This window comes from Sarcophilus harrisii, chromosome 1 (assembly GCF_902635505.1).
Source record: "Sarcophilus harrisii chromosome 1, mSarHar1.11, whole genome shotgun sequence".
NCBI classification, from domain to species: Eukaryota; Metazoa; Chordata; class Mammalia; order Dasyuromorphia; family Dasyuridae; genus Sarcophilus; species Sarcophilus harrisii.
Window position 1 is genome coordinate 172,730,609 of NC_045426.1, and position 16,981 is coordinate 172,747,589.

A 16,981-nucleotide genomic window follows, 5' to 3' on the forward strand; every position below is an offset into this window, starting at 1 on the left:
ACCCTGAGCTGGTCATTCCTAGTCTTAGGGGAAGTCTTTTGAGTTCAAGATTTCAGGTGCTTGTGGGTCCCTCTGGGGAGGTCTGGAAGCAGGAGGAGTTTCCCACATTATAGAGGAAGACCACTACCCAAAAGAGACCCAAGCTCTGTGGCTGCTGGCCAGAGCTCTCTGGAGTTCCCAAAACTGATCTGTGTAGCAGTGGCTGATCTCCTTAATTATGGTGGACTAGTCCGGGGGACTCTAGCACCTGGCTGGAGTTAGGCTCCGGCAAGAAGGGTAGGCCTGCTCTGCCTTAGCAGGTGACAGGACATGGCCTGGACAATGGCAGGACAGACCTACAGAGGCAGGGAGAAAGAATACCGGGGATTATACTCCTTCAACAAAGGGAAACAGCTGCAGGGGTCCTGAAACTAGGGGCCACAGACCAGATGCAGCCCCTGAAGACATTTATCCCCCTCACCCAGGGCTTTGAAGTTTCTTTATTTAAAGGCCCACAAAACAAAGTTTTTGTTTTTACTATAGTCCGGCCCTCCAACAGTCTGAGGGACAGTGAACTGGGCCCCCATTCAAAAAGTTTGAGGACCCTTTATTAAGGAAACCTGGCGTCAGAGAAATAATGGAAACACAACAGAGACCGGGGTCAGTCGTAGTAGCCTGGCCCGGCCCAGGAGGAGAGCCTGAGACAACTCACAGCCCTGATACAGGGACAGGGGCCGACTGGCAGAGCGGTCAGGGGCACAAGCAGCAGCAACAGTGGGCACAGGACTGGTGAGCAGCAATATGGCACCCAATAGGATGGACAGACAGGGTAGCAGCTCCCGGAGCCAGTGACAGCCCAGAAGGGAAAGGGCTGGCAAAAAGGAAGGCTCTACAAGCTGGAACTCCTCAGTTCTTGTTTAGATTCCATATTACTGCCAGTGTCTGCTGGTTATCCTAGAAATCTTCCCCAGGGAGGCCTTGAGGGGATGTGTAATGGCTTGCTTTCCTGCTACAAAGGGGAAGAGAAAGGCTCTGTGTAGCCTCAGAGAAGAAGGGAGGAGATCCCTTTGAAGCCTTTTGTATCACTTTTGCAGAGAGAAGCCTTGCCTAGTGGGCCAACAGATGGATATTAAGTAGGTAGTGGTACATTGAAATTCATCTTGACCAGTTATGAGGAACAGTGATTAAAAAATTATTATCATTTTTATTTATGCTATTCCTCAGCTGTTCTTGCCTTTGGTTACTTCTTTACTTTAGGAGACCCATGGTGAATTGCAAAAATGGGTTAATACCTACCAAACAGACTTTTAATCTGGGGGTCTTACAAATAATGGTAGTGGTGGAATGCTTCTGAGGCCTACAATTTTTTATTATTTTTTTTTATATACTCTCACTCCTTCAATTATCTACTATATTACTTTATTTAATTTTATATATTTTTCTGTTTCAGTTTTTCTTTTCCTCTATTATATTATTTTATTTAATTTCATATATTTTTATGTTTTAGTTTTTCTTTTCCTCTATTATATTATTTTACTTAATTTTATATATTTTTCTGTTTTAGTTTTTCTTTTCCTCTAATGCTGCTCATATCAGGTTACCTTAATGTTGGTTAGGGTTGACCAGTAACAGTTTTAAAGTCATTTAAGAGGTGGAAATTCTAAATCTTTTTGTACAAAATTACTATTATGGAAATTTTTTATATAATTGTACATGTTAAACCTATATCTGATTGCTTAGTGCCTCAGGGAGGAGAGAAGGAAAGGAAGGAGGGATAGATGTTGGAACTCCAAATTTTGAATACAAATGTTTAAAACATTTTTTAATAAAGATATGTTGGGGACAAAAAAAAAAGAAGTGGAAGTTCCTCTAAAAAGTATCTAGGATCTTACTGCCAAGGGATGGAATGTGGGGCTGGTAACAATATTCTAACCTTTGCCCCCGAGCAAGTTAAACTAGTTTTTCCCTAACAGGTATTGAAACCACCTTCAAATCTTCATTGATTAGGAAGACTAATTACTTGAGCTACTGATATTACTTTTTGGTCACAAGTACAACATAGTCAAAAGGAACTATAGACATTGCCTGATGCTTGGCTGGTGGACCATTATGAAAAACTCAAGCAAGGTAACTTAGGATGGCCTCAATACATTTTTTCATTGAATATCTTTCTCTTGCTATGGCTAAGTAAATTTCTTTTATTAATTGTTGTATGATCTACAAGTGAAAAATTGAATATAAGCCATCTGATTTAGATTAGGTTCCCCTCAGAACAATGAAGTAATTAGCATACATCGCATAGCTACAGAAGGCTTATTTAAAAAAAAAAAAAAGATAATAATAGTTGCACAAAAACAGTAATGATGACAATAGCAATAATTAGAAAATCTTATCTGCAAAACTAGTTGTTTCCTTAATTTCTCTTTTAGGTTATTTTTTTTTCCTTCCATTACACTTGATTTCAGTGCTCATGGGATTTTCATTTTTAAATTCAAATTTATTTTTCCTATAGTGTTATTTTTCATTGCGATTGTTTTTTTTTTTTTTTGCTTTGTATAAGCTGATTTCTTTTTTCCTTTGAACTTTTCTGCTTTTTCTCCAACTCTATTTTTTTTCCTTTTTTTTTCTTGCAGTTCTGTTGCCACTTCAACTTTATTTTTTCATTGAACAAAAGTTCACCTTTTTTTCCTCTTATCCTTTCCCTCTCAATTGGAAAAAAAAGAAAAACTAAACTCTTGAATCAAATATCCAATCAAGAAAAACAAATTTCTGGAGTAGGCATGTCAAAAAAATAAATCCCCAATTTTCTCAACATCCCCAATATTCTCTCCTCCCCCACTCCATTATTCTTAAGTGCACAAGATCATAGTTTTTAGAGCTAAAAGGACCTTAAGGATCATCTAATTCAAACTCCTCACTTTACAGATGAGCAAACTAAGGGAAGTAGAGAAATTTGCCCAAATGAGTAGGAGAGATGGGATTTAAACTCCTATAATGGAGAGACTGAGCCCTAATTAGCCAAATATTCCATTTCTCTTGGATTTGCCCTTCCTGATGCTTTATATCAAGCATGTTCTAAGGACTGGGCTCTCATTGGTCAGTTCTCCTAACATAGTTTGGTCTTTTCTCTCCAGGTTTAGTGCTTTTTCAACTACCTTATCTTCAAACATTGTAAGTCATGCATTTCCCCCTGACATATCAATAAAATTTATGTTTCTCTCTGTTTTTAGTCTGGGATGCCTTCCATAACCCTAATTCAATTCCAATCAATTCAATAAAATATTTACTAAGCATTTATTTATGTAATAAGGCAGTCTACGTTTGAGGACACAGAGACTAAAACCAAATAGTTCACAGAATTCAAGAAGCATATGTTCTTCCAGGGAAATACAACTTCTTTTGCAGATAATTTATAATTTTGCACAATTTAAATTTAAAGAGCGAACAAACGTTTACAGATAGAGGAATAATAGCAGTGACATCTGTGTGAAGTTTAGAGGGAAGATAATGGTTCTGAAAGGTGGTGATGAGGAAGGAATATCATGAATTCCAAGGATGGAGGAGGGCTTGAACAAATACAGGCGAATGGGAGATGGAGGGTAGGGTAGAGGCTAAAACATATAAATCAGTGATGGGGATTAACATGAGACAAAGCAGGAAAGGCATTTGAGAATCTGATTATAAAGAGTTCTCAAATGTCAGGATGAGAAGTTTATATGTTATCTTAGAGAAATTAAGGAGTCAATAATAGCTTTTGAACAGACATAATTAGATCTGTGCCTTAGCAATATTATTTTGTCAGTTCATGAAGGAGGATATGTTAGCAAAGAGAGAAACTAGAAGGAGAGGAGTCAATTAGAGATGAAGACAATAGTCCAGACAATAGGTAATTAGGACCTTAGTGTGGTGGCCATGTGAATAGAGAAGAAAAAGTTGAGAGATATTATGGGGCTAGAACTGAGAAAACTTGGCAAGTAAATCAATATGGTGGGTGAGGGGGAAAAAATCAAGAATAACTTGAAGTTTGCAAATCCAGGGAACCAAAAAGATGGTAGTAGCCCTCGTTTGGATGAGAGTCAGAGAAGGGGACAAAATTAATTGTTTTGTACATAATGAGTTTGAGATGCCAATGAGATATTGAAGTGGGGGGTGGTCAAAGTTGAATTTAGGTAAGACATTAGGGCTGGATATAGGTAGATAAATGGATAAATAGAAATAGATTTGGCAGTCATTTCCCTTGGAAAGATTATTGAATCCATATGATGAAATCTCTTAGTGATGAAATCAACTAAAGGAAAAAATGAAAAAATGAGCAAGACAGATAAGAGACTGAGATAACAGGGAGATTACATCCATTCAACCACTAGAAAGTGTTGTGTAAATTGTAAAATCAACAAGAATGGCTGAACTAAAGTTCAATATAACCATGTTCCAATAACACCGTGGGTGATGAGGATGCTGATGAAATCGATGGCCAAGATGTATGAGGAAACTTCAGAATGTATATTTAAGTCTCTAAGAATGAGGGTAGGATAAAGATGGGAAGAACAATTATGAGCAGATACTGGAATCCTTGGAAAATAAGGTAGAGAAATCTGGAGTCTGGATTCTTATAGCAACAAGGATCTAATGAAAGGTCATGGCTAGAACAAACCTTAAAAGAGAAAACTGTAAAGTTCTGGCACCAGAGGAATGGAGGACCTAGAAGTGGCAGTGTGGAGCAAGAAATAGTCTGATTCCATTTCCTGGTCCTTTGTTTTGGGGCACAAAAGAAAAGGAGTCACTCCCAGGGAAGAAGATAGTGAGGAAAAGTGTATCTTCTAGGGAAAGCCAGATTTCCAGTAGTACCAGAAGACAGAAAAAATATGAGATAAGGAAATGTAGGTTGAAGGGGAATTTTTATTTTACTATATCCTAGTAACTTATTGGATTACTAGGTGTTCTACAGAGTATAGTGAAATGGAAGAGAGGAGAATATGATCTGTCAAAGGATGGGCTACAGGGAATAAGGATAACAATAGAGCTAAGAGAGTGAGGGATGTTTTAAAGGAAAAATATTTTTCATCTTGTCAGATGGTTTACTGTGAATTACTGGGATAAGCAGAGTAGGGCATTTGGAGTTTGCTAGCCATTTGGATCCATCCATCCATCCATCCATCTGTTAATCAATCAACAAGCATTTATTAAGTACTTACGATATGTTTGATACTCTGCTAGACATTGGGGAAAGAGGCAGAAATGAAATAGTTCTTTGCCCTCAAAGAGTTTACATTTTCTGAGGGAAATGGAAGAAGCTGGAAAAAGCTATAGGGAGTTTCCATAGCTTGTCATTACAAATATTGAAGAATTAAAAATAGAGAGATCCATGAATTCTTAACTGTGTATATAGTTCAATGACTGGTTGGTGGACAATGAGTCATACCTAGAAGATTCCCCTCATTTGAAACAAATACTTGATTCCCCATTTTTCAACCCTCTGACATATAGATCTTTGAGCTTTGGCTCAATGGTTCTTCCGTTTCCCTCAGAATATATAAATTCTTTGAGGGTCAGGATTATTTAATTTCTGTCTCTTTCCCCATTGTCTAGCAGAGTGTCAAATACATTGCAGATAGTTAATAAATGCTTATTAATTGATTGACAGATAGGTTTCTTCCTATTATACTGTGAATTCTTAGAGAGCAGAATGTGTCTTGTATCTTTTTTGTAATGTAATAATGTAATGTAATGTAATTTAATAAATGTTTACTGATTGATAAATGCATATATAACACATATACATATGCAAATGCATACATAAATTTTCATATTCCTTTTGTGCTCAAAAGAAATGTGAGATGTGCAAATTCAGAGATATCTCCCTTCCAGATATTCATGTGGACTATTTGTACTTGACCTGTAGTAGAGCCTTCTGAACTCATATTAGTCACGGTCAGACATACCCTTCTGATTTACACCCTTAAATTGTGAATGGAAACCTCCTGAGGTTAAGACATTCCGAATAAAATGACTGATGATGAGAAGTTCTCCAGTAACTACAGTATAGATTTTGCCACAGTGGAGTGGCAAAGATAGAACTAATGGGAAAATGCTCTAAGTGGACTTTTGGAAAATTACTTCTATTGTGTCAGAGAAGGGTCTTGAAGCATTGGGGACAAGCTGGGAAGACACTGAGGAGGAATTTCAATAAACTGTGGATTTGGGGGCAGAAAGTTGGTGTAGTGGATAGAGCACCAGCCCTGAAGTCAGGAGGACCTGAATTCAAATCTAGTCTCAGACACTTAGCACTTCCTACCTGTGTGACCCTGGGCAAATCACTTAACCCCAATTGCCTCAGCAAAAAGCAAAACAAACAAACAAAAAACTGTGGATTCAAGCCATGAGGATCCATCCATCTGTCAATCAATTAATAAGCATTTATTAACTACCTACAATGTGTTTGACACTCTGCTAGACAATGGGGAAAGAGACAGAAATTAAATAATCCTGACCCTCAAAGAACTTACATTTTTTGATGGAAATGAAGAACCAATTGATTGAATCACCCAGTCTACAGGGTCCTTGGCCTCAATACAATGATGTCATTTTGATCCTTTTTGAGAACAGAGGACAACAACCAAACTACCATTTATATGTATATATGTGAGTATGTGTGTGCATATATATGTATACACACACACACACATATTCCAGGAAGAATAGGAGTCCCATTACTCCATCATCCTCATCATTTCTCTTTGGTTGCTGAAGCAGTTTCATATCTCTGACTTTCACCTCTTTTACAATCTCTATCACAAACAATTTTTGGCAGATTATTTCGTTAAAATACTTATTTTGAAATGTCATTCCACTGCTTAAGAATCCAGAGTGTTCTTCTATGGACTCTTGGATCAAGTCCAGATTCCTTAGCTTGACATTTCAGGTTTTCCATCAACTAGCCCTACTCAACCCCACCTATCCTACCTTTTTCTTTTGCTGTTTCCTATTATGATTCCTCTCTTTCAAGTCAGATTCTATATCTTCTTTGTTTCCATTTTCATTTCCTCTCTGTCTCTTTACTCGGATTTCTTTTCCTGCCTGGAATTCCCTTTTCCCTTATCCTGTGCTATGTTTTACTTCCTAAAAGAACCATGTCAAACTTCATCTCCCTCTTCCAGGAAATCTTTTTAGACCAAACTCAGTCCTAATGACCCTTGCCTCTGCTTTGGATCCTTTTAGCACATAGATCTCTCCTACTTTAATGTCTGGAAATCGCTCTTCACATGCCCGATATGTGGGTACCATGTGTATCTTGTTCCCTCAAATAAATGGCAAAGTTGGTTTTCTTTTGTTTCTTTGGTATACACCTTGTTGTTGCTTTGTTATTCAACAATTTTAATTATGTCTGACTCTTTGTGATTTTATTTGGGATTTTCTTGGCAAAGATACTGGAGTGGTCTGCCATTTCCTTCTCCAGATCATTTTACAGATGACGAAACTGAAGCAAGCAGGGTGAAGTGACTTGCCCAGGGTGACATGGCTAAGATATGTCTGCAGTCATATTTCATCTTAGGTCTTCATGAATCCAGGGCTGGCATTCTTTTCATTACACAAAAAAATACCACAAAACAGATTATGCTTAATGAGTATGCTTGTTTAATGAAGGGAATTGATAAAATTTGTCCATTTGTAACCTGCATGAAATCTTATCTGAGTCTATTTCAAATCTAATCTCATCATCCTAACTGCAGGAATATGTATTTTTTAAAAATTGCTTATTTTATCTTAGTATAAAATACAAATGTCCATGTTATTTTTTCCCCAGAATGTCCTTTCAGATAGAATGACATGCTTCTTAGCACATATTTTATGTGTGAACCAGTAAATGAAGTTATCACAAGTAATACATTTTTCCTTAAAATGATGATTGTTCCAGGCTTAACTGAGAATGGAAAAGTGTCCCTTTGGAAGGCATACTTACATAGAATTTTCAAGGATCCAAATAACTTGCTCATTAGGCTAGGGCAGAGTTAGGGTAGGAGGAACTGGGGGACCAGCTGGTATATAAAAGCCATCTCCATTCAATGCAGCAACAGTAAGCAGAGCAAACATCCATCCACTTATTTCCAGCCAGCTGCTCTAGTCCAGTTGTTTACATATCAGCTCCAGAGACCTTGCCCTTCTACTTCCTCATGGCTTGAATCCACAGTTTCTTGGAACTTCATTACTGGATCCTGATGTGACTATCCTTTCTTGGCATTCTTTCATCAAATTTTTGCCCATATCCCATATCCTCCCTTGACTTTCTCTGTGTCTTCCCAGCTTGCTCTCAATACTTCCAGACCTTCCCCTAATACAATAGAAGTACCATAACAATTTCTAAATTACATTTTCCAGAAGTCCATTTGGAGGATTTTCCCATTAACTTCCATCTTTGTCACTCCACTGTAGCAAAATCTATACTGCATTTTTTAGGAGAGTTTCATGTGGAACTTAGAATTCTCTTTTATTTTATTCTGAACGTCTTAACCTCAGAAGGTTTCCATTCACAATTCAAGCATATATATGTGTTTGTGTGTATGTATGTACATATATATATGTATATAAAATCAGGTTTAATGAAGTTATGGAATGAGCCCTTTATTCTAAGTTTTTGAAAACAATCCCATTGATTTTAATGAAGTGACATCTTCTAGATGGATTTTGAAAAACACCTCCTATCTTTGCCTAGGCCTTTGTTGACCTACTGAAAATTTTCAGAGGATGGGTAACTGGATCATTGTATCAACAAGTAGGACCAAGGACCCTCCCCACACTGGATTAAGTAGCTGTTCTCAATCATTTCAGAGAAGTGTCATTCAGTTTCTTTAACTAATCATTACATGAAAGAACTCGAGATTCTTCACTACTTTGGTTGACTTCCCCTGGATACTGTTCAGCTTATGAATGATCATGGTGCCCAAAAGTGAGCACATTAATCCAGATGAGTTCTGATAAGAGCAGAGTTTAATAGGATTGTCATCTCCCTGTTCCTGAAAGCTATGCCTAATGAAGCTCTAGATTGCATTAGCTATTTTAGCTACTGCATCCCACCTCTAATTCATAATAACTTTTTTTGCCACTAAGGACCCCAGAACAATCTTTTTCAAACAAACTGCTGTCTAACCATGTGAAGTTCACTATTTTGAATCTAAATGTAAGTCTACGTTTATCCTTTTTGAATTTCTTTTATAAATTTCAGTCAGTACCATAATTTGAGATCTTTTTGTATCCTGATTCTATTGTCCACTATAATAATTATTTTTCCCAGTTTTGTGCTATCTGAAAAAAAAATGACAAGAGTAATACCTATGTCTTTGTTGATTCTATTACTGGCTAACTCAAAATATTAAAAAGTTAAACAATCCTGTGGCATATTGTATATTGTGCTAGATTTGGAGTCAAGAAAACCTGAGTTCAGATCCTACATTTAATACTTACTAGCTAGGTGACCATGAATAAGTTGCTCAATTTCTCTGAAGACCTATTTCTCTAAGTCTCAATTTCCTCATTGGTAAAATGAGGGTATTGGATTTGATGAACATCCATGGACCCTCTCAACTTATGACCTTATGATCCCTTCAGGTCCTAGGGAGACTGTAAGGGAAACTTTCTTCCAAAATGACATTGAACCATTTACTTTGTTTTTTAAAACTAACATTCAACCAATTTGAGATTCATTGAATCATATTATCTGCTGGTTTCCATTTCTCCATCAAGACTACAAGAGATTTTATTACATGCATTGTTAAAGTCGATAAACTTTATCTTCAGTAATCCCCCTTGTCCACTTGTTTAATAGTCCTTTCAAAAAAAAAAGTAAATAAGACTAATCTAACATAAATTGTTCTTCATGAAGCCATGATAGCTTTTTGTAAAGACTACTTCTTTTTTTGGATGTTTATAAGCCATCTATTTAATATGTTCAAGAATTTTCCCAATAATAAAAATCAAGTTCACTGTCCTTAAGGTCACAGACTGTGTTCTTTTTTATCTTTCAAAAAACTGGGAGATCATTTACCCTTTTTCTATCCATGTTATTCCTCTTGTTTCCAGTTATCTTTCAAATGTTACTGACAAAGACTTAACAATCACTTCTGCCAGTCATTTCAGTATCCCAGAGACTGTAATTCATCTGGGCCAGGTGACTTGAATTCATTAAGGGCATCTAGATATGCTTTTACTATTTCCTTGCTTATATTGGATTTCATCTCCATGTTAACTATTTTTGCTTTGTCATTTCCATTGTAAAGGTCATTCTTCTTGGCAAACAAAATAGAACTAAACCAAGAATTCAGGATTTCTGCTTTCCCTTACCTATCATCATCCTCCCATTTACCCCCATCCTATCTACCGAGTCATTCAGAAATCTTGATCTCTTAGACATCCCCTGCATAGTAAAAAATGTGGAGTGTCAAGGATGCTCCTATTATAGGATATTTGGGAGAGAAAGAATAGTTAGAGGAGAGATCAAATAAAGGTGTCCCCCTTCTCTTCTTGGGTCCTTCTTTTTTTTCGGAGTTAGAAAATAAATTCCCTTTATAGTTCTTAGTTTCCTTCTCCAGCCTTAACTAGTTATGAGCTTTGGTGCTCCAAACACTATTTTTCCAGAATATATTTATGAATTATATAAATATTTGTATTTATATATTTATCTTCTGTTATCTGAGCTGGCTTCCATGTTTTGTACATATCATTTAAAAATCCAAGTCTTTTAATATATTTCCTGTACATCCATCCTGTGTCTTTTAAGATAATTCCTATTTTGTCTCTTTATTGAGCTATTTCTCCTTTGTGTCTTCAGAATTTTATTTCAAAAGATTTCTCATCATTCTTGTATAAACATTCCCTGCAGAATTTTAATCCATGTGATGCTACCCATCCTTCCTCAAAATTCTTTAAAATCTCTTTACTTAAAATCTGGGATGTAAAGACAATGATCCCTGGCTTTCCACTCTTGTGTCACAAATTCCAAAAGCGAATGATCACTTTCTGTCATTTCTGTACCTGCAACTCATTTTTCTCTATAAGCGAAAGTTAAATCCAATATAGACTTGTGTTTTGTAGATACCTTAATTTGTTGAAGAATAAAATTATCACTTTAGTTTCTTAATTAATTGATCTCAAAGTTCTTTAGGCATAAGAACAAGTCTTCACATTTTATTGTTTGCATGGAACCATGTGAGAATGTTTTGTCTCTGATTTGCCAGGTATCATTTTGAATATACTAATAACTGCTTATATTATCAGTGGTTTATCCTTTCAGATGAGATTTTTTACACTTAATAATTTTGTAAGCAACATAATATGATGAAAATAATCCTTTTGATGTCATGGAATTTTTTTGGTTTTGATTATTAAAAGCATACTAATTTCCCTGGAAAAATTGTCTTGCTTATAAAATCTGCATGTACATTTTCCAAGATGTCAATTTTAATTTACTAGGTTTTATGTTATCTGAAACTAAACCATTTGCATAGAGCACACACAGTGATCTGCTTTCTTCATCAGGTACTACTGAGAAATTCCAGTGACAAATATAGTGGATCATATTTTCTAAACTTGAAATTTTTATATTATGCTCTTGTGTTTCCACTACTTAAGCTGTTTTTATTGTCTTTGCTTTCTTTTTTTTTAGTTTCAATCTCTTTGATTAATTTTCTTTTCAACCTTATTAGACATTTATCTATAATTTTAAAAATTAGAGATAATACAAAATTAAAGACAATTAAATTTAAATTTAATTGTTGAAAGCTTCAAATGGTTTTCTTTAAATGTTCTTGAATTAATTCAATTTTTAAAAAAATTACAGATTCTTTGAAAATAATTTAATTATACTGCTCAAAGCAAAATAAGCAATATTAAGAAATATGGCAGATAATACAAATTTTTCACTTCCATAAAATGAACATTTTTACTTTGAGTTTACATCCTTCACCTTAAAATGGAATAAGCAGTGGGACAACACAACGAACCAATCATTGGTTCAAGGATTATGGCTTCATTAAAAGTTATCAATGAAAAGTTGACATAGTATCTACTTAAATTTACCTATTTGTGTATCCTATATTAAATAATCACTATTTTGCATTCACTGTCAATTGGAAAAAATTTATTATAGTAGTCTCAAATTAACTGATTTTGATTTGAACTTTGTCTTCAAGGGAAAAGTCACTGTATTATGTAAAAGAGAGATGATCATTTTGGACACTGCTTTGCCTAATCTATTCTCCTTTATTTTCTGAGGTTTCTCATCCATCTCTTGGACAAGCTTTCACACTCACCTCCCAGTTTGGAAAATACTTCTCTAGTAAGAAGGGGTCACCTCTACAACAGTTTCAATAAGTGACCATCTACTGCCCATGTAATGACCTTCAGTGTTGGAAAATTTACTATCTATGATGGCATTTAGATATGTCAGAAATATTTAAAAAATGGTGGGGGGAGTGAGAGCCCAAAACAGCTCCTGGGCATACAAATTTGAGCTATGTTACTGACAGTCAACTCAAATGATTGCTATCCCTGCTTATTAAGGAAGCAGACATTCTTCAGTAGATATGTCTTGAAAAGTAAGGAGATAGTACTGATACCGATGATAGGGAAATACTTGTGGGTCGAGGTGCTCTATACTTTCTGGGTCTAATTTCCTTTTCCAAATAATAATCCTTTATTCCCTTGAACACCAGCCTTCTTTAAGTCTTCTTTTCCCAACCTTCTTAAGTCCTTCCACTGAAGGTTGGAATGATTTTAAGTCCCCTTAGCATCCCAACCACTCTCTTCTGGATATGAGTCAGAATATCAAAATCCTTCCTAAAATGTGGTCCCAAGAATTCAGCTCTCCAAACACGGTCTCATCAAACAGAGAACAGTCTTCCCTTCATGGATGCTGTGACCCTTGGTACAACAGCTTCATAGAATCACGAAGACCTTTCCCCACATATTGTGGTCCAGCCAGATTTCCTCCGACATTTTTTTCCATTGCAGAAAACTCTCTATTTAGGATATAGCTGCTTCTCTACCTTTAAGAGCACAGTTGGGTCCTGATTAATGCGAATAATGAATCTGCTGAAGTAGTAGCAGGTGTTCAAATTTGCATTATTCAAATGTATAATTATGTAAAATTATGTAAAATAAAATGTAAGGCAGCTAAGTGAGGTATTATATAGAGTGCTGGGTCTAAAGTCAGAACATTTATCTCCATGAGTTCAAATCCACCCTTGGGTATATACTAGCTATACGACCCTAGGCAAATCACTTAACCTGATTTGCCTTAGTTCCTCATTGTCAAATGAGCTGGAGAAGGAAGTGGCAAACCACTCCAGTTTTTCTGCCACGAAAATTCCAAATGGGATCATGAAGAAGCATGATTGAAACAACTGAAAATAATGATGAAAATAAAACATGGCCTGTGTTTCCAACTCAATGGAAATATATAATGGTAATCTAAATAAGGCAATGACTTTCTGGATTTGCACTAACCCAAACCTAACTGCACCTTTCTGCCCTGTAATCAGGACACACCTGAAGCATCAAAAACATAAAAAGCATATAGGTGTTTAAATCTAATTTGCCGTGGGATATTTATGCTGATCAGTCTGGGTAACTCCATTTTAAAACCTTTAAGTCCTGGTAGGTAGCCTGCATAAAATGACTGGTGTGTATGCTCACTAATCCAATTTCCTCCAAATTATATGAACAAACCAAAATACTCAGGGAGGAGATAAAGTAGCACTAATCCCATTTCCTAATGATTTTATACTCCAATCAAAAAATGCCTTTGACCTTAGAAGTTGCTTTCTCCTGTCTATAAAAAGCCACCAAAAGTTGACTGCCCTAGCTATCCAAATTTGCCACAGCTTTTCTTCCCAGAAGCAGGTATTTTTTAACTGAATGGCTATAGCCACTGTCTGTAGGGATCTTTAAGCCCAAGTGTACAAAATCTGGTGCTCCTTCCATTTCTTCTCCTACTACTTGCCAGGAATCTTAGTTTTGTTTTTTTGTTTTTTGTTTTTTGATATTAAGCTTTAAGCTAGCTTTTATACTCTCCTTTTTCATCCTCTTTAAGAGGTTTCTTAATTCTTCTTCATTTGCTGCCTTCAGAGTATTATCTTCTGCCTGAGTCAATTACTTAGCAATCTTAATTCTGGCTTTAGATTCATCCAACCTGATATTTTGCATGATGTATTCTGCATATAAATTAATAAATAAGGTGACAACATTTGTTGTACTCTTTTTCCAATCTTAAACCAGTCAATGTTTGCTACTAACTGTTGCTTCTTGGTCTGAATTCAGGTTCCTCAGGAGACAAGAAAGATGATCAAGTACTCCAAATTTTGAAAATTTTGTTGTGATCTACACAGTTGAAGATTCTAATTAGTATCATCAGTTAAGCAGAAGTAGATGTTTTTGTGAAGTGTTTTTTCCTTTCTTTCTTTCTTTCTTTTTTTTTTTTTTTTTCTGGAACTCCTTTGCTTTCTTCATAATCCAGTGAAAGCTGGCAATCTGGTCTCTAGTTCCTCTGCCTCTTTGAAAACTAATCACCTTTGGCCTTTTCAATAAACATCAATGTTTGGAACAAGTGACTGTGATGTTGAACAGTTGACTTTGGTTTCAAACAGATATTATTCTGTTACTTTTCAGATTATGTCTCAGAATAGCTTTTCTCACCCTTTTATTGACTGTAAGGGCAACTCCATTTCTTCTAAGGGATTCTTGCTCACAATGGTACATGTAATGAGCATCTGAATTAAATCCCCCCATTTCTGCCTGTTTCAATTCACTAACACCCAAGATGTCAATGTTTAATCTTTCCATTTCCTGTGTGACCACATCCATTTTACCCTTGGTCCATAGATCTTACATTCCAGTTTCCTATGCAATATTGATCTTTACAGTATATCAGACTTTCCTTTCATTAGCAGACATATCTGCAGCCGAGCTTCCTTTCAGCTTTTGGCCCAGACACTTTATTATTACTGCAGCTACTTGTAACTGTCCTTCCCTCTCCCCCAGTAGACTACTGAATACCTTCTAACCTGAGGGGCTCATCTTTGGATGTCATCTCTTCTATCATTTTAATTCTGTACATGGGGTTTCCTTGACAAAGATACTGGAATGGTTTGCCATTTCCTTCTCCAGTAGATCACCTTTTGTCAGCACTCTCCACTGTGACCTGTCCATCTTGCATATTCCTGCACAGAATAGTTCATCATTTCATTAAGCTACTTAAGCCCCTCCACCAGGGCAAGACAGTGATCCAGGAGAGGGTGGAACATCTAATTCCTTCCTCTATAGAGAACTCATAGTCGTCCTAATCTCAACCATCTCCAGTCATCCTGTATCTGGCCACTGGACCCAGATGGTTTTGGAGAAGAAAGAGAGGCTAGTGACTTTACACAGAATTTCTTCTTTCTAGGAGATTGTTCTTCCCCAAGAAATGTAAATTTTGATTACAGAATACTCACAAGATATCTTGGGGTTTATAGCTACATTTTTTCTTCTTTTTTTCTTAAGGATCATGCCTTAAACTCAAATCACTCTGGTTCTCAACAATTGGTCAACAAAAGGTACTAGCCAAGCCCACTTGGTCTTTGTTTGGGTCCTGATTGGCCCAGAGTGAATATAAATAGCAATTATTTCTGTTTTGCCATAAACCTAAGGGTCTTCCCAATTAGTTTCCCAAATTAATTTATTTTACTAGATAAAAAAGGTCATTTCTTAATTCATTTCTTTCTTACCTAGTCTTAATCACTGATTGTGTCCTTTCTTCAGTCAGACTAAAATAGATAAACCTGATAAAGACCTTAGCTTAAAAAAGGCCATGTGTTCCCACTGTATTCAGGGCCATCTCCAGTCATCTTGATCTATGTCTGGCCATTGGACTCGGATGTCTCTGGAGGAGAAAGTGAGACAGGTTGACTTTGTTCGGCCCTTCCTTAGGGAAATCTAATCCAATTGCATGTCATGATATCACTTCCTTGATATCATGGTCCTCTTCAAGAAAAAGGACAAATAACAAGAACCAAATCTTCCTGGTAACTCCATTGCTTGACTTTGACTCTACAGGAACACTATGACCCTGCTCTTATACTCCCAAAGTAGGAGTAGTCCTCCTCCATATACAGAAATGAGGGGATTTAATTCAGATGATCATTACATATACTGCTGTGGGCAAGAATCCCTTAGAAGAAATGTTGTTACCCTCACAGTCAATAAAGGGGTGAGAAAAGCTGTTCTGGGGCATAATTTCAAAAATGACAGAATAATATCTGTTTTCCCCCAATAGAATGCAAACTCCTTCAGGATAGAAACTGTCTCTTTTTCTTATTTGTATCCCTAATTTGAACTAAATTGAACTTACCTTGGAGTTTTGAATCTCAGTCTTTATTCATTTTACCAGGCAGCCTCCAGAAAGAATATGTTTTTAAATGTGTTTCTAAAGTCTGTTGTTAAGGTATATGTTAAAGTATGATTAAATTAAGACTCCTGGTTTTTATAAAAGAGGCTGCATTTAAGGAGGGGATAATTTGGAACAGAAGGCTTTGCAAAGGTCAATGTTGAAAAATTACCCATGCATATGTTTTGTAAATAAAAAGCTTTAATAAATAAAAAAATAAAATAAAATTTAAAAAGAGGCTACATTCTTTTTTGTGTGAACAGTAATGAAAATCAGCAAACATTTTTAGACCCTACTATTGGCTAGCTACTGTGCTTGGGGCTCTGCATACAATAATAAAGAATAAAGTAATCCCTTACCCCCAAGAAGTTTACATTCTATTGGGTTAAGTGAAGAAAAAAATTTTGTAAAAAAATTAAAGACTATTTTTCTTACAAAAAAAATAATTTAGGGTAATAACTATTTTATTTACTTGGAAAACATTTCTATAGCTAAGATACTATTTTTTTTTCAATTCTGAGGTAATTCTTAATGTCTGACAAGAAAAATATTGGGGAAGATTCCATGAAGCACAAAGATGTATTCCAA